The 20,077-nt window shown below is 49.8% G+C and overlaps 1 protein-coding gene across 3 annotated transcripts in view; it reads right to left on the bottom strand.

The window, feature by feature from the left end:
• Positions 1-20,077, bottom strand: part of AIFM2 (AIF family member 2) — a 141,750-nt gene that overhangs the window by 101,411 nt on the left and 20,262 nt on the right. The window contains exon 1 of one of the 3 annotated variants that reach the window (XM_069753222.1): positions 6,564-6,671. The exons of the other annotated variants lie outside the window; for them this stretch is intronic. The gene's annotated coding sequence lies outside the window, so the exon portion shown is untranslated. Of the gene's footprint in view, positions 1-6,563; positions 6,672-20,077 lie in introns of those variants that run through there. 3 annotated transcript variants of the gene reach the window in all.

Here is a 20,077-nt window from a genome sequence, read left to right as displayed (position 1 = left end):
GAAATATTATACACCATTTTTACTGCGGTAGTCGTGAAGCAAAAGCATACAGCCAGACTTGGACACTCCAAAGAGCTGTTCACATTTCCATTTTTAGATTCTGGCCTCTCACTATGCCTGTTTCAAGTGGGACATAAGATTGCATGTAGCGATGCCCAAATATTTGAGCAGCCGTGCTCAAAAGTAGGCGACGGTGGGAAAATGCAATTACCGTTGCATCTACGTCCACGTCCCAGCACAGCATTCAGTTGTCCCTACCCCAGTCCTTCGAATGCAAGCATAAAATGCACAGCCACCCACGCAAAAGCCACCATACTAAACGGCCACATTTCCAGACTGCTTGCCCTGAAAATGTTGCCGCTTAGGCTTGTAAAGACTGAAGATTTCTGCAACCTTGTGGCGGCGGCCATCACTCGGTACTCGGTCCCCAGCCACCACTATTTCTCTCGGTGTGCCGTCCCCACCTTACACAAGCATGTGTCATATAACATCAGCCATGCCCTGACGAATGCTGTTATTGGGAGGTCCATTTACCACGGACACCTGGACAAGTGCTTGTGGCCAAGGATATTTCATTTCCCTGACGGGACACTGGGTGAATTTTGTGGAAGCCGGGACCCAGTCAGACCCTGGGTCAGAACACGTGCTGTTGACACCAAGGATTGGGGGCCCTGGTTCAATTAGGGCTTCCTTCACTTTTTACATCAGTTCCTGCTCCTCCTCACCCTCCATCACACAAACGTCAACATCATTCATAAGGCTGGGTTCACACTGCGTCAATGGTGTCCGTTAGACGGACTACGTTACACCGCGGCATAAACGAGGTGTAACGTAGTCCATTACGGCCGCCATTGACTGCAATGTCGGACGCATCGCTAGCGCATGCCCACAATGGGCGTGCGCTAGGGATGTGCCGTCATTGAGTGGCGGACCCAGAGACGCGGGCTGCAGCGCTTCCGGGTCCGTCACTGCTAGCGCAGATAGAGCTAGCAGATGCTCCATCTGCGCTAGCGCGATGCAAACGCCGGCACTTGCGCTAACAGCAGCCCGTTAGCATATGTGCTGAACGGGCTGCTGCTAATGCAATGTGAACTTAGCCTAAGCCGGAAGCACTTTAGCATGGAGTACTCTGAAAAGTAAGGAAAAGTTTTGGAAGATGCTGAAGTAGTACCCTGCCAACAATACCAGCGTCCTCCGTGATTCCTCTGTACCTGACAATGTCTTGGAGGTCCTGACCTGCCGCTAGTGTTTTGTCAAAGAGGGTTTTTAGTGCCACCGGGAAATTATAACCGATGGGCTCATCGGCCTGTCAACAACCCCAAAATATATTTGAACTTCCACAATATTTGACTGCAACTACTGTGTTCTTTTATTTGTAGGCCTCATTTAATGTACAGTAAACAGTAGAATAATGCACTTTACCAAAAAACACTATCTTGGTATAATCTGCCCACGAGAAGCCTGCTGGCCCTCTGAAAATTGTGGAGGTCTCCTGCTGGCCCTCCAAGTTTCATACTTAAGAGTATTAATATGAAAAAGAAAATTTTCCCACCTCAGATGGATAAATTATATTGCAGTAGCAATATATAGCTATGGAAAAATAGCCATCTGCTGGCCCTCCAAAAATGCTTAGTGAGGGCTGGCTGCTAGCCCTCTGACAATAGTGAAAGCCGACACTCTGTGACTGCAGACTTATGAATCCTCGCAGTGCACGCACTGTGCGCTGTGGGGATTCACCAGTTTCTGAGCCAGGACTGGAGGGTATGTATGCGCTATACATACTCCCGGCCAGAGCTCGTCCAGTGGGCGCGGCATCGCTCAATAGACTTGTGTAGTTGATGGGCAGTCCGGCTCGTTTTTGGTTATTCGGCTCTCACGGTTCCAAAAAGAGCCGGCATTTTTTTGATCCTAAATAGATCCCTATTAAATATGTGTTCACGCGTCCGAAACCTCGCCCACCTACGGCAGAAACTTCGCCCACTTGCTAGTAACTACCTTAATTGAGTGGGTGGAGTTACATCTGCCAAACACCTGGATTTTACGCCCAGTGAGAGCCACTCAGACAATTTAGCTCTCACTACTGTGCCAACTCTCATCTTTCACAGCAGGGAGCCGGCTCTTTGTACCGGATCGTTCGCAAACGACCAATCACTATTGTATTGGGGCCTTAGCTTGTGGGAAAGCAGAGGTACAAATTTTAACCTCCTCCTGAGATATGTAACACACATGTACGTCACATGCGAGGTGCTGATGTATGGAGAGCAGTTACCTGTAACCGCAGCAAGCACTGTTAGATTAGATTTCTGCAATTTAACACCTTGAATTTTACAGCCAATAGTAACTGCAGGGTCAAGGGGTATGTGCACACTGAGGTTTCTTTTTAGTAATCTTTTGGAGTGAATTTGAAAAATGAGCTAGAATAGAAAAAAAAAATAGAGATGTGCGGATCTTTTGAAACGCATTTAAATGTTCCTCAAAAATTCAATTTGCAGAGAATAAATGTGTGTGGATTTCAATACTGAAAAACTTCCAATTTCTCATAAAATACACATGGGTATAAGAGGGAGAGAGAAGCTTGCGGACTCTAAGGGTATGTGCACACGCTGTGGATTGGCCATTGCGAATTCGCAGCAGTTTTCCCTGAGTTTACAGTACCATGTAAACCTGTGGAAAACAAAATCCACAGTGCACATGCTGCGTAAAAAAACAGCACCGAAACAAAGCGTTGTTTATTCCGCATGTCAATTCTTTGTGCGGATTCTGCAGCGGTTTACACCTGCTCCATAATAGGAATCTGCAGGTGTAAAACCACAGGTGTAATCCGCACAAAAAAGTGGTAATTCCGCAGGTAATCTGCAGTGCGGTTTACCTGCGGATCTACCAAAATGAGACCGGAAAAATCCGGAACACTTTCCGCAATGTGTGAACGTGGCCTCAGAGCTTACACTCTACAGGAGAGAGAGAGAGGACCCCACTGACCATAACAGCTTACACTCTACAGGAGAGAGAGGACCCCACTGACCATAACAGCTTAGGCTACTTTCACACTAGCGTTAACTGCAATCCATCACAATGCGTCGTTTTGCAGGAAAAACGCATCCTGCAAAAGTGCTTGCAGGATGCGTTTTTTTCCCATAGACTTGTATTGACGACGCATTGCGACGGATTGCCACACGTCGCATCCGTCGTGCGACGGATGCGTCGTGCTTTGGCGGACCGCTGGGAGCAAAAAACGCTACATGTAAAGTTTTTTGCTCCTGACGGACCGCTTTTTCCGACCGAGCATGCGCGGCCGGAACTCCGCCCCCACCTCCCCGCACCTCACAATGGGGCAGCGGATGCGCCGGAGAAATGCATCCGCTGCCTCCGTTGTGCAGTGCGTTAAACGCTAGCGTCGGAATCTCTGCCCGACGCATTGCGACGGGGAGATTCCGACGCTAATGTGAAAGTAGCCTTACACTGTGCAAGAGAGAAAGGACCCCGATGACCATAAGAGATTGCACTCTACAGGAGAGAGAGGACCCCGCTGACCATAAAAGCTTACACTCTACAGGAGAGAGGACCCTGCTGACCATAAGAGCTTACACTCTACAGGAGAGAGAGGACCCTGCTGACCATAAGAGCTTACACTCTACAGGAGAGAGAGGACCCTGCTGACCATAAGAGCTTACACTCTACAGGAGAGGACGCTGCTGACCATAAGAGATTGCACTCTACAGGAGAGAGAGGACCCCACTGACCATAAGAGCTTACACTCTACAGGAGAGAGAGGACCCCGCTTACCATAAGAGCTTACACTCTACAAGAGAGAGAGGACCCCACTGACCATAAGAGCTTACACTCTACAGGAGAGAGAGGACCCCACTGACCATAAGAGCTTACACTCTACAGGAGAGAGAGGACCCTGCTGACCATAAGAGCTTACACTCTACAGGAGAGAGAGGACCCCGCTGACCATAAGACCTTACACTCTACAGGAGAGAGAGGACCCTGCTGACCATAAGAGCTTACACTCCACAGGAGAGAGAGGACCCCGTTGACCATAAGAGCTTACACTCTACAGGAGAGGACCCCACTGACCATAAGAGCTTACAGGGGCGTTCCCGCCGCGGTCCGGTCTGATAGACGTCGCGGTCCGGTCCGGGGCCTCCCATCTTTATACGATGACGTCCTCTTTTCTTCTTCTTGCGGCTCCTGCGCAGGCGTACTTTATCTGCCCTGTTGAGGGCAGAGCAAAGTACTGCAGTGCGCAGGCACCGGGAAAGGTCAGAGAGGCCCAGCGCCTGCGCACTGCAGTACTTTGCTCTGCCCTCAACAGGACAAAGTACGTCTGCGCCGGAGCCGCAGCGTGAAGATAAGAAGAGGACGTCATTGTAAGAAGATGGGAGGCGCTGGACCGGACCGCGACGCCCATCGGACCGGACCGCAACAGGACCGCCCCTGGGTGAGTATAATATAACCTCTTTTTCTCATCTTTCAGGATACATCGGGGCTTATCTACAGCATTACAGAATGTTTATCACCCATGGTAATTCTGCTTTGTTTATCACCCATGGTAATTCTGCTTCATGTCACCTGGCTTATCCATGGTTTTTTTCCCTTCTTTTTTTTTTTTTCTTCTATACTATGTTGTGCATAAATATGTGATTCTTCAGAATTTGTTTTAGTCTTTGCCTGATGAAGAGACCTGTGTAGTATCGAAAGCTTGCAATTTGTTACCATCTTTTCAGTTAGCCATTAAAAGGTATCAACCACTGAGGACTCTCAATTCTAAATATTTTTCTATCTACTGGCTAACACGGTACCGAGATATATTTCTTTCCTGTAGATAAGCCCCTGATGCTAGTGGGCTTAGCTCATCTTCGAATTTGCAGGTGACAGGTTCCCTTTAAGTTATACACTGGTAAACTAGGGAAAGTGGGGGGAAGTCTTTATTCAAATAAAGTGTTTGTTTTTTTCTGTGTATGTACAGTATTTTTTTAACTATTCAGTTATCGGGTTAACAATTGGGGTGTCTGATAGATGTCACCTCATTACTAACCTCTGGGCTTGATGTCAGCTGTCAACCCCAAAATATTACCCTGTCTGGCAACGTACCAGGGCAAGCAGGAAGAGACGGGCAAAGAGCCACAATTGCCGCATCTTTCCAGCCTGATAGTACCAGCCCCCAGATGTCTGCTTTACCCACGCTGGTTATCAAAAATCGAGGGGACCACAAGTAACTTTTTTTTTGCTATTCCCCTTTTTTTCCTCCCTCACAATCCACGTTTGTTTGAAGGGCGATTGTCCTTCTATTACACACGTTGCTTCCTTTTGCTGAACATTGGCGGTTACTATGAACATTTTACAGCCTGCAAGTAAAAGTTTGGGTCTCCATTGATTTATATGGAGTTAGGGTCAGGTCTAGTGATGAGCGAATATACTCGTTACTCGAGATTTCTCGAGCATGCTTGGGGGTCCTCCGAGTATTTTTTAGTGCTCGGAGATCTTGTTTTATTGCCGCAGCTGAATGATTTACATCTGTTAGCCAGCATAAGTAAATGTGGGGATTTCCTAGCAACCAGGCAACCCCCACATGTACTTATGCTGGCTAACAGATGTAAATCATTCAGCTGCGGCAAGAAAAACTAAATCTCCGAGCACTAAAAATACTCAGAGGACCCCCGAGCATGCTCGGGAAATCTCGAGTAACGAGTATATTCGCTCATCACTAGTCAGGTCCAGATCCCCAACCAAACTTTTTGTTTTTAAAGTCTACCCAGACGTGGACGTCCACAGGTCCACTCATCACTGTTTACCTTCTCTTTGAGGCTACGTGTACACGCTGCGGAATCGTGTGCAGATTTTTCCGCACTGATTTTGGTAAATCCGCAGTAAAACCACACTGCGGATTTACCGTGGTTTTCTGTGGATTCACCCTGCGGTTTTACACCTGCGGATTCCTATTGAGGAGCAAATGTAAACCGCTGCGGAATCCGCACAAAGAATTGACATGCTGCGGAATATAAACCTCTGCGTTTCCACGCACGGCGGATTTTGTTTTCCATAGGTTTACATGGTACTGTACACCGGATGGAAAACTGCTGCAGACCCGCAACGTGTGCGCATAGCCTGATGCTTCAGCCATGTTATGCCACCAGGTCATTTTTTTTTCTGTGAACTATGTTTGACTTTGTGTGAACATGGCACCAGAAAGCCATTTGTTTTTTCAGCATTGAAACACCTATACAAATTTGGGATCACTGTAAACGTTCCGATTTACAGAAGGAATTTACCAGGTTATTCTACCGCAATAACTGCAAAAAAAAAAAAGTTTCTGAAATGTCGAATATAGCAGATCATGTCTGCCAGTTTAATAAATGTGGCACTTTTGCCAACTTTTATAAATGCATGCATCCTGCAGTATTGAGCCATGACCCTTATAGCAGAACATGGAGACACGGGGAAGCTGCTGCCTCCTGTGCTGCACTCTTATGTGACTCCATTCAGCTGGAGAAGTGACCGGGCTACATTAGTCCTAGTACAGGATGTGATCACAGGGGGACACCATGAAGCCCACTCACCGATCACAGGGCGACCTCAGCGACTCCTGCCCCCGACATCCGGACGATCACTGCACAGCTCTGTATACACAGGTCCAGCCCTGCACACTGCGCATGACTCAGCAGAACTCCAGCTACTGTGGCTGATGCTGCCATCTACTGGTGCTTTTATGTATTGAAAAAATGTTTTTGCATACAACTATATATTACCGTAATAATTTGTATACACAGATAAATGTAAGGAAATAATAACTGATATCTTACTGTTCCGTAAACCATAGATTACACAATATCAACCGCTTTACCCCCGAGCCTGTTTTCATCTACATAACCGGGCCAAATTTTACGCTTCTGCCTAGTGTCACTTTATGAGGTAATAACGCTGGAACATTTCAGCAAATCCCACTGATTCTGAGACCGATTTTTCGTGACAGATTGTACTTCATGATAGTGGTAACATTTCTTCAATATCACTTGCTCTTGTTTGTGAAAAAAAAAAGAAAAAGAAAATTTGGCAAAAATTAGGCAAAAAATTTGAAAATGTAGCAATTTTCAAACTTTGAAATGTTATGCCCTTAAGTCAGAGAGTTATGTCACACAACCTAGTTAGGCCGGTTTCACACATCAGTGGCTCCGGTACGTGTGGTGACAGTTTCCTCACGTACCGGAGACACTGACTCACGTAGACACATTAAAATAAATGTGTCTCTGCACATGTCTGCGTGTTTTCACGGGCCGTGTGTCCGTGTGCAAAACACGGAGACATGTCAGTGTTCGTGGGAGCGCACGGATCACACGGACCCATTAAAGTCAATGGGTCAGTGTAAACACGCACCGCACACGGATGCTGTCCGTGTGCCATCCGTGTGCCGCCTGAGGACCACACAGACTGTGCAGGAGAGACAGCGCTAGAGTAAGCGCTGTCCCCAGCGTGTGGTGCTGAAGGCGGCATTCATCTCTTGTCCCCTGCAGCGTTCGCAAGAGAGAAGAGATGAAAAATTCTTTTTTTTAAAATTTTTTTGTTAAAAATAAAGTTTGGGGGTCACCTAACGCCTCCCACCCCCCTTGCGCCCGCCCGCTTGCAGAGAAATACTCACCCAGTTCCCGCGATGCCTCCTCTCAGTGCCGACAGCTTGCCCTGTGTGAGCGGTCACATGGTACCGCTCATTACAGTGATTAATATGCGGCTCCACCTCCCATAGGCGTGGAGCCGCATATTCATCACTGTAATGAGCGGTACCACATATGGGGTATCGGCGTATTCAGGAGAAATTGCACAACAAATTTTGTGGTTCATTTTCTCTTTTTACACTTGTGAAAATAAAAAAATTGGTTCTGAAGTAAAATTTTGGAAAAAAAGTTAAGTGTTCATTTTTTCCTTCCACATTGTTTCAGTTGCTGTGAAGCACGTCAAGGGTTAATAAACTTCTTAAATGTGGTTTTGAGCACCTTGAGGGGTGTAGTTTTTAGAATGGTGTCACGTTTGGGTATTTTCTGTCATGTACACCCCTCAAAGTGACTTTAAATGTGAGATGGTCCCTAAAAAAAATGGTTTTGTAAATTTTGTTGTAAAAATGAGAAATCGCCTGTCAACTTTTAACACTTATAATTCCCTAACAACAAAAGATTTTGGTTCCTAAATTGTGCTGATGTAAAGTAGACATGTAGGAAATGGTATTTATTAAGTATTTTGTGTAATATATCTCTGTCATTTAAGGCCATGAAAATTCAAAGTTGGAAAATTGCCAAATTTTCAAAATTTTGGCAAAATTTTCATTTTTTTCACAAATAAACGTAAGTCATATCAAAGAAATTTTTACTACTATCATGAAGTACAATATGTCACGAGAAAACCATTTCATAATCACCGGGATCCGTTGAAGCGTTCCAGAGTTATAACCTCATAAAGGGACAGTGATCAGAATTGTAAAAATTGGCCTGGTCATTAACGTGCAAACCACCCTTGGGTGTAAAGGGGATGCAGAATAATGGCCTCTTATAATGCTCCATAAAGAATAATGGTCACCATACAATGCTGGACCCCATATAATGCTCCATACAGTATTACATATATATATATATATATATATATATATATATATATATATATAGGGCGTTGATCAAGGGAACTAGTCTGATTGCCGTATGTGGAGTCAGGAAGGAATTTTTTCCCCAATGTGGAGCTTACTCTTTGCCACATGGTTTTTTTTTGCCTTCCTCTGGATCAACATGTTAGGGCATGTTAGGTTAGGCTATGGGTTGAACTAGATGGACTTATAGTCCTCCTTCAACCTTAATAACTATGTAACTATGTAACTATAATGGACTAATGGGCCTCATAAAATGCTCCATACAGTATAATGGACCCCATATGTTGCTCTATACGGTATAATGGGCCCCATATAATGCTCCACACAGAACAATGGTCTTCTTATAATGTTCCATACAGAATGGGACCCACATATTGCTCCTTGCAGAATAATGGACCCCATATTATGCTCCATACAGAATGGGACCCATATAATGCTCTATACAAAAAAAAACAAACTACTCACCTCTCCTCGTCGCCGTCTTCCAGCTCTCTGCACTATGACTGCTCAGAGCAGAGGGAGCACAGTAGTGCCATCATCGTGCCCTCTGGCCTGAGACGTCACTGAGTCAGAAAACGTGGAAGACACTGGAGCTGCATAGGAACCTGAGCAAGCGGGGGGGCACTCGTGAGTGCTGGCACCGGGCCCTATAGCGTACCGGTGTCCCCGACGGCTAGTGGACTCCTCTACTTGCTTAGGGCCCCGACACTTGCGCGGGTGGTGACGCTGGCCCTGGTTATCACATTATCATTATGATGCAATTAAGGTATTTTTTGTGTTTTACACACAATACATGTGATCTGGCAGAGAATAAAAATGGATTATTGTTATATTATAATGACACATGAGATTGATATTACTGCACTGTAGACATATGCACTATGCTTTCCCGATGTATATTGATTAATCACTGATTATGGCGTGTAAACTATAAATACATTGTTTAGATACTATGATTGTTCGTGAGATAGGCTCACAGTGTGAAGAGCAGAAATGTCGCACATACATGGGAGAATAAAGAGCGCAGTGTGTTCACTGCCTGATGTCTGGAGTGCGGCCATTTCCTACTGTATATGACTATAAATATGTATCTATATCACTCTCTAATCATACGGTTACATTTTATATATAAGTCAGTAACTGCAGACATGTCCTCATGTATATGACGTGTATAATATACAGACTAGAGCCAATCGATCAGCAGCATCTACTGTAGTCAGACCAAGGTCCCACAAAGTTCAGCTGGTGTTCGGCCACAAGCGTCCTAGATGTCTGCGGCATTTACAGGGGCGACTATTTCTTGAGCGATTGAGTAACTTTGCATGACTCTGATCCGATAACCATGGAGTCCTGTGAATCTCTGTATTCTGTTCTACATTACACTGTATTATATGCTGATGCTGGTTACCCAGTGTTTGGCCATGGCACACGTTGTGCGGCACAAAATCATTGTAAGCTGCTGCTACATTACACAGCAGCAGAAATAAAGTGAATAGGATCACATTATGTCCCCTAGGTACTGCTACAAGCAATTAAGAAAAATCCTAACTTGTCATATCACCGCAGGGGTAGTAATTAGTGTTGAGCGATACCTTCCGATATCGGAAAGTATCGGTATCGGTTGGGATCGGCCGATATTCAAAAAATATCGGATATCGCCGATACCGATACCCGATCCCAATGCAAGTCAATGGGACCAAAATATCGGAATTAAAATAAACCCTTTCTTTCCTTGTAGGTTCATTCTACATCAAGGAAAACAACTAAGAATAATGTAGGATGTATTGTGGGAGGTGGCGGAGACATTAAAGGCAATGAGGTTTAGCCCAATCAAATAGAATAGCATGTTTTTTTTTTTTTTTAAGACGTTCGGAGTGAAAAAGATATTGAGTATGTAAATTTTTTTTTATTTTGTCAGATATTGATGTTTCACTATTCCACGCCCTTCCCCTTCTTTTTTTTTCTTTTTTTTTTTTACTTTTCCCACACTTTCATCTTCATCATCATCAGCATCTTTGACATCAACTTCTTCTTCACCTTATTCATCTTCTTCTTCATCTTCTACCTATTTTTTTTTTTTTATTACATTCTTCATATTCATTTTATTCAACTATTATTATTCTTCCTATTCTACATATTCTTTTTATTCCACTGTTATTATTCTTCCTATTCTACTTCTTCATCATATTCTCATTTGTGACAGGCATTCCCGTAGTTGTTATCTATAAAAGTTGGAAGATTACACCTTCCGTTCTGCCAGTCACAAAAGTTACATTTGTCCGCGTTCAGTTTGGCCTGCAGCATCAGGCTTTATCCAGGGGCACCACGAGGAGGAACGGACTCACCCCCATACACTGCTTAGTCTTCTTCTGCATATAATTTAGATAATATCTTTTGCTCTGATATTAAGTCTTATGCTTAATGTTCTTCTGCTCTTTGTTCTGCAGCCTCTTGTTCTTCTGCTTCTCGGTCTTCCATGTCGTCGTCTCCAGGGTCGTCGTCTCCAGTGTCGTCATCTCCGCCGCCGTCGTCTCAGCCGTCGTCGTCTCCGCCGTCGTCGTCGTCGTCATTGGGGTGGTCTTCCGGGTCGTCTTCGTCGTCATCGGGGTGGTCTTCCGGGTTGTCGACTTTAGGGTCTTCAACTTGGAAATGTAGCAGAAGGTACAAGAAGGCTGAGAAAATGCCAAGAACCAGCTGATGGAACTGGAACTCGGATGGCTACCCGAAGGTTCAAGAGCCTATGGAACTACCGAGGACCAGCTGACGTTATTGGAACCCGGTTACTAAGCAGGAGGTACCCGTGCTAAAAAGCACTACCAAGGACCGCCTGACGTTGGCGGAACTCGGATACCCAGAAGGAGGCACCTAAACCAAAGGCTCGGCCCGGAACTAGCTGACGGTACTGGAACCAGGATGGGGAGCAGAAGGTACAAGAGCAAAAGACACTGCCGAGAACCAGCTGACGGTACTGGAACCCGGATGGGTAGCCGAAGGTCCAAGAGCCAATGGAACTACCGAGGACCAGCTGACGTTACTGGAACCCGGTTACTAAGCAGGAGGTACCCGTGCCCGAAAGCACTACCAAGGACCACCTGACGTTGGTGGAACTTGGATACCCAGAAGGAGGCACCTAAGCCAAAGGCTCTGCCCGGAACCAGCTGACGGTACTGGAACCAGGATGGGGAGCAGAAGGTACAAGAGCAAAAGACACTGCCGAGAACCAGCTGACGGTGCTGGAACCAGGTGGTGGACCTGAAGGTCCACAGGAGAGGAGAGAACAGCTAGGCCGCGAGGCAGCCACAGTTACCGAACCCCAACAGTCCTACAGGGGGAGCTGGGCCTACTGGCACTACAGAACCAGCCTTGACTACCAGTTCACGCAGCCCACATAGGAAGCTCCTAAACTGGAGGCACCCTGGAGTTGGCTAACCCGACCGCACCACGACGGGGCAAGCATAGGCGTCTCAGTGAGCTTGACACAACCCGGAAACAGCTGGCGGTGCTGAAACCAGGCTTGGCACGAGGGAGTACCTGTGTCAAGAACACTGCCGAGAACCAGCTGGCGGTGCTGGAACCCAGATGCGTTGCCCCAGTGTGCAAGAGCCAATGGCACGACCGAGGACCAGCTGGCGGTGCTGGAACCCGGTTACTAAGCTGTAGGTGCCCGCGCTTAAAAGCACTACCAAGGACCGCTTGACGTTGGCGGAACTCGGATACCCAGGAGGAGGCACCTAAGCCAAAGGCTCGGCCTGGAACCAGCTGACGGTGCTGGAACCAGGTGGTGGACCTGAAGGTCCACAGGAGAGGAGAGAACAGCTAGGCCGCGAGGCAGCCGCAGTTACCGAACCCCAACAGTCCTACAGGGGGAGCTGGGCCTACTGGCACTACAGAACCAGCCTTGACTGCCAGTTCACGCAGCCCACATAGGAAGCTCCTAAACTGGAGGCACCCTGGAGTTGGCTAACCCGACCGCACCACGACGGGGCAAGCATAGGCGTCTCAGTGAGCTTGACACAACCCGGAAACAGCTGGCAGTGCTGAAACCAGGCTTGGCACGAGGGAGTACCTGTGTCAAGAACACTGCCGAGAACCAGCTGGCGGTGCTGGAACCCAGATGCGTTGCCCCAGTGTGCAAGAGCCAATGGCACGACCGAGGACCAGCTGGCGGTGCTGGAACCCGGTTACTAAGCTGTAGGTGCCCGCGCTTAAAAGCACTACCAAGGACCGCCTGACGTTGGCGGAACTCGGATACCCAGGAGGAGGCACCTAAGCCAAAGGCTCGGCCTGGAACCAGCTGACGGTGCTGGAACCAGGTGGTGGACCTGAAGGTCCACAGGAGAGGAGAGAACAGCTAGGCCGCGAGGCAGCCGCAGTTACCGAACCCCAACAGTCCTACAGGGGGAGCTGGGCCTACTGGCACTACAGAACCAGCCTTGACTGCCAGTTCACGCAGCCCACATAGGAAGCTCCTAAACTGGAGGCACCCTGGAGTTGGCTAACCCGACCGCACCACGACGGGGCAAGCATAGGCGTCTCAGTGAGCTTGACACAACCCGGAAACAGCTGGCGGTGCTGAAACCAGGCTTGGCACGAGGGAGTACCTGTGTCAAGAACACTACCGAGAACCAGCTGGCGGTGCTGGAACCCAGATGCGTTGCCCCAGTGTGCAAGAGCCAATGGCACGACCGAGGACCAGCTGGCGGTGCTGGAACCCGGTTACTAAGCTGTAGGTGCCCGCGCTTAAAAGCACTACCAAGGACCGCCTGACGTTGGCGGAACTCGGATACCCAGGAGGAGGCACCTAAGCCAAAGGCTCGGCCCGGAACCAGCTGACGGTGCTGGAACCAGGTGGTGGACCCCAAGGCCCACAGGAGAGGAGAGAACAGCTAGGCCGTGAGGCAGCCGCAGTTACCGAACCCCAACAGTCCTACAGGGGGAGCTGGGCCTACTGGCACTACAGAACCAGCCTTGACTGCCAGTTCACGCAGCCCACATAGGAAGCTCCTAAACTGGAGGCACCCTGGAGTTGGCTAACCCGACCGCACCACGATGGGGCAAGCATAGGCGTCTCAGTGAGCTTGACACAACCCGGAAACAGCTGGCGGTGCTGAAACCAGGCTTGGCACGAGGGAGTACCTGTGTCAAGAACACTGCCGAGAACCAGCTGGCGGTGCTGGAACCCAGATGCGTTGCCCCATTGTGCAAGAGCCAATGGCACGACCGAGGACCAGCTGACGGTGCTGGAACACGGTTACTAAGCTGTAGGTGCCCGCGCTTAAAAGCACTACCAAGGACCGCCTGACGTTGGCGGAACTCGAATACCCAGGAGGAGGCACCTAAGCCAAAGGCTCGGCCCGGAACCAGCTGACGGTGCTGGAACCAGGTGGTGGACCCCAAGGCCCACAGGAGAGGAGAGAACAGCTATGCCGCGAGGCAGCCGCAGTTACCGAACCCCAACAGTCCTACAGGGGGAGCTGGGCCTACTGGCACTACAGAACCAGCCTTGACTACCAGTTCACGCAGCCCACATAGGAAGCTCCTAAACTGGAGGCACCCTTGAGTTGGCTAACCCGACTGCAACACGACGGGGCAAACATAGGCGTCTCAGCGAGTTTGACACACCCCGGAAACAGCTGACGGTGCTGAAACCAGGTTTGGCACGAGGGAGTACCTGTGACAAAAACTCTGCCGAGAACCAGCTGGCGGTGCTGGAACCCAGATGCGTTGCCCCAGTGTGCAAGAGCCAATGGCACGACCGAGGACCAGCTGACGGTGCTGGAACACGGTTACTAAGCTGTAGGTGCCCGCGCTTAAAAGCACTACCAAGGACCGCCTGACGTTGGCGGAACTCGGATACCCAGGAGGAGGCACCTAAGCCAAAGGCTCGGCCCGGAACCAGCTGACGGTGCTGGAACCAGGTGGTGGACCCCAAGGCCCACAGGAGAGGAGAGAACAGCTAGGCCGCGAGGCAGCCGCAGTTACCGAACCCCAACAGTCCTACAGGGGGAGCTGGGCCTACTGGCACTACAGAACCAGCCTTGACTACCAGTTCACGCAGCCCACATAGGAAGCTCCTAAACTGGAGGCACCCTGGAGTTGGCTAACCCGACTGCAACACGACGGGGCAAACATAGGCGTCTCAGCGAGTTTGACACACCCCGGAAACAGCTGACGGTGCTGAAACCAGGTTTGGCACGAGGGAGTACCTGTGACAAAAACACTGCCGAGAACCAGCTGGCGGTGCTGGAACCCAGATGCGTTGCCCCAGTGTGCAAGAGCCAATGAAACGACCGAGGACCAGCTGACGGTGCTGGAACACGGTTACTAAGCTGTAGGTGCCCGCGCTTAAAAGCACTACCAAGGACCGCCTGACGTTGGCGGAACTCGGATACCCAGGAGGAGGCACCTAAGCCAAAGGCTCGGCCCGGAACCAGCTGACGGTGCTGGAACCAGGTGGTGGACCCCAAGGCCCACAGGAGAGGAGAGAACAGCTAGGCCGCGAGGCAGCCGCAGTTACCGAACCCCAACAGTCCTACAGGGGGAGCTGGGCCTACTGGCACTACAGAACCAGCCTTGACTACCAGTTCACGCAGCCCACATAGGAAGCTCCTAAACTGGAGGCACCCTGGAGTTGGCTAACCCGACCGCACCACGACGGGGCAAGCATAGGCGTCTCAGTGAGCTTGACACAACCCGGAAACAGCTGACGGTGCTGAAACCAGGCTTGGCACGAGGGAGTACCTGTGACAAGAACACTGCCGAGAACCAGCTGGCGGTGCTGGAACCCAGATGTGTTGCCTATTAAAGATTGTCTTCCTAGAGCCCCAACTAGCGGTGTTGGAGCTAAGGGTAAGCAGGGGGAGCAGAGTGTAGGCCGAAGCCTGCACTGGAGGCAGCTTTGTGTCTGCGTTGCGTTTGCAGGACACTTTGCCGGCTACACAGTGGGGGAACAGCTGGCGTTGCTGAACCCCACTAACACAATGGCGTGTGTTTTTCTCTGTGCAGCTAGCACTTGCGGTCAAAAACTAGCGATGTTAGAGCCCGTGTTGAAGCAGGAGGAGGAGGAGAGGAGCAGAGTGTAGGCCGAAGCCTATTTGAACCAATTTCAAAGGAAACCTTTAACCCCCCCTCAGGTGTTACAAAGTACAAGAGACACACCTTGTGCAGTATTAATGCTGCACAAGTGAAAGGTTGCTCTATTAATTTGTCTACTTGCACACGCTGAATGAAAGACGTACACAATTTAGCCCATTCTACAGTCAAACTGTAGTGGATGCGTGACTTGGCTTTTTAAGGAGACGCAGCACAGGTGTCCCAAATAACGCCTTGGTGCTTGGCGCAGCTTCCTGAGCGTTGTTATTTGCTGTACAGGAGTCTGCGCTCTTGTGTTATCCCTTGGCAATGCCCTGTTAGAGCTGCCCGTCTTATGACCTCATTTCATGTTGGCCGGTGCGGTTAACGATGGCCATAAATCCCAGACCCACAGTGCCTTTTCATAAAGTCACACTGCGGTGCTGTGATTCGTGGCCTTGAGCAGTAAATATTTTGGCCGCTCACACACGTCCTTACACCTGCTTCAGACTGGGCGGCCTCTGCTGATCCCTTCTCGCATGCCGCGGCCATGAGGCTGCACAGTCTGAAGAAGGCGGAAGGAGATGAGTTAAGACAGGTGAAGATATGCACTGCTCGTGCCCATCAATCACACCCTCGCAGTCAAAATAAGACAACGAGGAGCATTGTTTCAGGCAGGGCGGACGCACAGGCGCAACAAGCCAACCAATGATGTCAGAAGACGGGAAGCGCTACCAAGGGGGGTGCTGCGTATCATTAGAAAGGAAAGTCACACCTCAGGGACAGTGGAATGGTCTCAATGAGACACATTTTGTACGTTTTGAGTTCCACGTGGGCAAGGACAATAAGTCAGCCACCTTGTACAAATGCAGCAGTACTGCTGTACAAGGTGGCTGTTATACATAGAAACACCTGGGGGTGGGGGGCAGGCTCCCTTCAATTTCAGTTCATGTGCCTGCGTGGCGTTTGCAGGACACGTTGCCAGCTACACAGCAGGGGAACAGCTAGCGGTGCTGAACCCCACTAACACATTGGCTGGTGTTTTTCTCTGTGCAGCTAGCATGTCCAGGCAGAAACTGGCGTTGTTTGAGCCCAGGGTCAGCAGGAGGAGGAGAGGAGCAAAGTGTAGGCCGAAGCCTGCACTGGTGGCAGCTTTTGTTCAGTTGTGCCAGCGTGGCTTGTGCTGGACACGATGCCGACTACACAGCAGGGGAACAGCTGGCGGTGCTGAACCCCACTAACACATTGGCTGGTGTTTTTCTCTGTGCAGCTAGCATGTCCGGGCAGAAACTGGCGTTGTTTGAGCCCAGGGTCAGCAGGAGGAGGAGAGGACCAAAGTGTAGGCCGAAGCCTGCACTGGTGGCAGCTTTTGTTCTGTTGTGCCAGCGTGGCTTGTGCTGGACACGTTGCCGACTACACAGCAGGGGAACAGCTGGCGTTGCTGAACCCCACTAACACATTGACTGGTGTTTTTCTCTGTGCAGCTAGCAGTTCCGGGCAAAAACTAGCGGTGTTTGAGCCCAGGGTCAGCAGGAGGAGTAGAGGAGCAGAGTGTAGGCCGAAGCCTAGTTGAACCAATTTCAAAGGTTACCTTTAACCCCCCCCTCAGGTGTTGCAAGGTACAAGAGCCACACCTTGAACAGCATTAATGATGCACAAGTCAAAGGTTGCTCTATTTAATTTTGCTCCTTGCACACGCTGAATTAAACACGTACACTATTTAGCCCATTATACTGTCAAACAGTAGTGGAGGCGTGACTAGTCTACTAGTCTTTTTAAGGAGACGCAGCACAGGTGTACAAATTTACACCTAGGTGCTGTGCGCAGATTCCTTACCGTTGTTATTTGCAGTACAGGAAACTGCGCTCTTGTGTTATCCCTTGGCAATACCCTGTTAGTGCAGGCCGTCTCATGACCTCATTTCATGTTGGCCGGTGCGGTTAACGATGGCCATAAATCCCAGACCCACAGTGGCTTTTCCTAAAGTCACACTGCGGTGCTGGGATTCGTGGCCTTGTGCAGTAAATATGTTCGCCGCTCACACATGTCCTTACACCTGCTTCAGACTGGGCGGCCTCAGCTGATCCCTTATCGCATGCCGCGGCCATGAGGCCGCACAGTCAGAAGAAGGCGGAAGGAGGGGAGTGAAGACAGGGGAACATATGCACTGCTCGTGCCCATCAATCACACCCTCGCAGTCAAAATATATGAGACAACGGGGGGCGTTGTGTCGGGCAGGGGGGACGCACAGGCACAGCCAGCCAACCAATGATGTCAGGAGACGGGCAGCGCTAACAATGGGGGTGCTGCGTGTCATTAAAAAGGAAAGTCACACCTCAGGGACATTGTAATGGTCTGTAATGAGACACATTTTGTACTTGTTGAGTTCCACGTGTGCAAGGAGAAAAAGTCAGCCACCTTGTACAAATGCAGCAGTACTGCTGTACAAGGTGGCTGTTATACATAGAAACACCTGGGGGGGTGGGGGGCAGGCTCCCTTCAATTTCAGTTCATGTGCCTGCGTGGCGTTTGCAGGACACGTTGCCAGCTACACAGCAGGGGAACAGCTGGCGGTGCTGAACCCCACTAACACATTGGCTGGTGTTTTTCTCTGTGCAGCTAGCATGTCCGGGCAGAAACTGGCGTTGTTTGAGCCCAGGGTCAGCAGGAGTAGGAGAGGAGCAAAGTGTAGGCCGAAGCCTGCACTGGTGGCAGCTTTTGGTCAGTTGTGCCAGCGTGGCTTGTGCTGGACACGATGCCGACTACACAGCAGGGGAACAGCTGGCGGTGCTGAACCCCACTAACACATTGACTGGTGTTTTTCTCTGTGCAGCTAGCATGTCCGGGCAGAAATTGGCGGTGTTTGAGCCCGGGGTCAGCAGGAGGAGGAGAGGAGCAGAGTGTAGGCCGAAGCCTGCACTGGTGGCAGCTTTTGGTCGGTTGTGCCAGCGTGGCTTGTGCTGGACACAATGCCAACTACACAGCAGGGGAACAGCTGGCGGTGCTGAACCCCACGAACACATTGACTGGTGTTTTTCTCTGTGCAGCTAGCAGTTCCGGGCAGAAACTAGCGGTGTTTGAGCCCAGGGTCAGCAGGAGGAGTAGAGGAGCAGAGTGTAGGCCGAAGCCTAGTTGAACCAATTTCAAAGGTTACCTTTAACCCCCCCCTCAGGTGTTGCAAGGTACAAGAGCCACACCTTGAACAGCATTAATGATGCACAAGTCAAAGGTTGCTCTATTTAATTTTGCTCCTTGCACACGCTGAATTAAACACGTACACTATTTAGCCCATTATACTGTCAAACAGTAGTGGAGGCGTGACTACTAGTCTTTTTAAGGAGACGCAGCACAGGTGTACAAATTTACACCTAGGTGCTGTGCGCAGATTCCTTACCGTTGTTATTTGCAGTACAGGAAACTGCGCTCTTGTGTTATCCCTTGGCAATACCCTGTTAGTGCAGGCCGTCTCATGACCTCATTTCATGTTGGCCGTTGCGGTTAACGATGGCCATAAATCCCAGACCCACAGTGGCTTTTCCTAAAGTCACACTGCGGTGCTGGGATTCGTGGCCTTGTGCAGTAAATATGTTCGCCGCTCACACATGTCCTTACACCTGCTTCAGACTGGGCGGCCTCAGCTGATCCCTTATCGCATGCCGCGGCCATGAGGCCGCACAGTCAGAAGAAGGCGGAAGGAGGGGAGTGAAGACAGGGGAACATATGCACTGCTCGTGCCCATCAATCACACCCTCGCAGTCAAAATATATGAGACAACGGGGGGCGTTGTGTCGGGCAGGGGGGACGCACAGGCACAGCCAGCCAACCAATGATGTCAGGAGACGGGCAGCGCTAACAATGGGGGTGCTGCGTGTCATTAAAAAGGAAAGTCACACCTCAGGGACATTGTAATGGTCTGTAATGAGACACATTTTGTACTTGTTGAGTTCCACGTGTGCAAGGAGAAAAAGTCAGCCACCTTGTACAAATGCAGCAGTACTGCTGTACAAGGTGGCTGTTATACATAGAAACACCTGGGGGGGTGGGGGGCAGGCTCCCTTCAATTTCAGTTCATGTGCCTGCGTGGCGTTTGCAGGACACGTTGCCAGCTACACAGCAGGGGAACAGCTGGCGGTGCTGAACCCCACTAACACATTGGCTGGTGTTTTTCTCTGTGCAGCTAGCATGTCCGGGCAGAAACTGGCGTTGTTTGAGCCCAGGGTCAGCAGGAGGAGGAGAGGAGCAAAGTGTAGGCCGAAGCCTGCACTGGTGGCAGCTTTTGGTCAGTTGTGCCAGCGTGGCTTGTGCTGGACACGATGCCGACTACACAGCAGGGGAACAGCTGGCGGTGCTGAACCCCACTAACACATTGGCTGG

The sequence above is a fragment of the Ranitomeya imitator genome, chromosome 2, assembly GCF_032444005.1.
Source record: "Ranitomeya imitator isolate aRanImi1 chromosome 2, aRanImi1.pri, whole genome shotgun sequence".
In the NCBI taxonomy this organism is placed as follows: Eukaryota; Metazoa; Chordata; class Amphibia; order Anura; family Dendrobatidae; genus Ranitomeya; species Ranitomeya imitator.
This window is presented reverse-complemented; position numbering and strand designations above follow the sequence as displayed.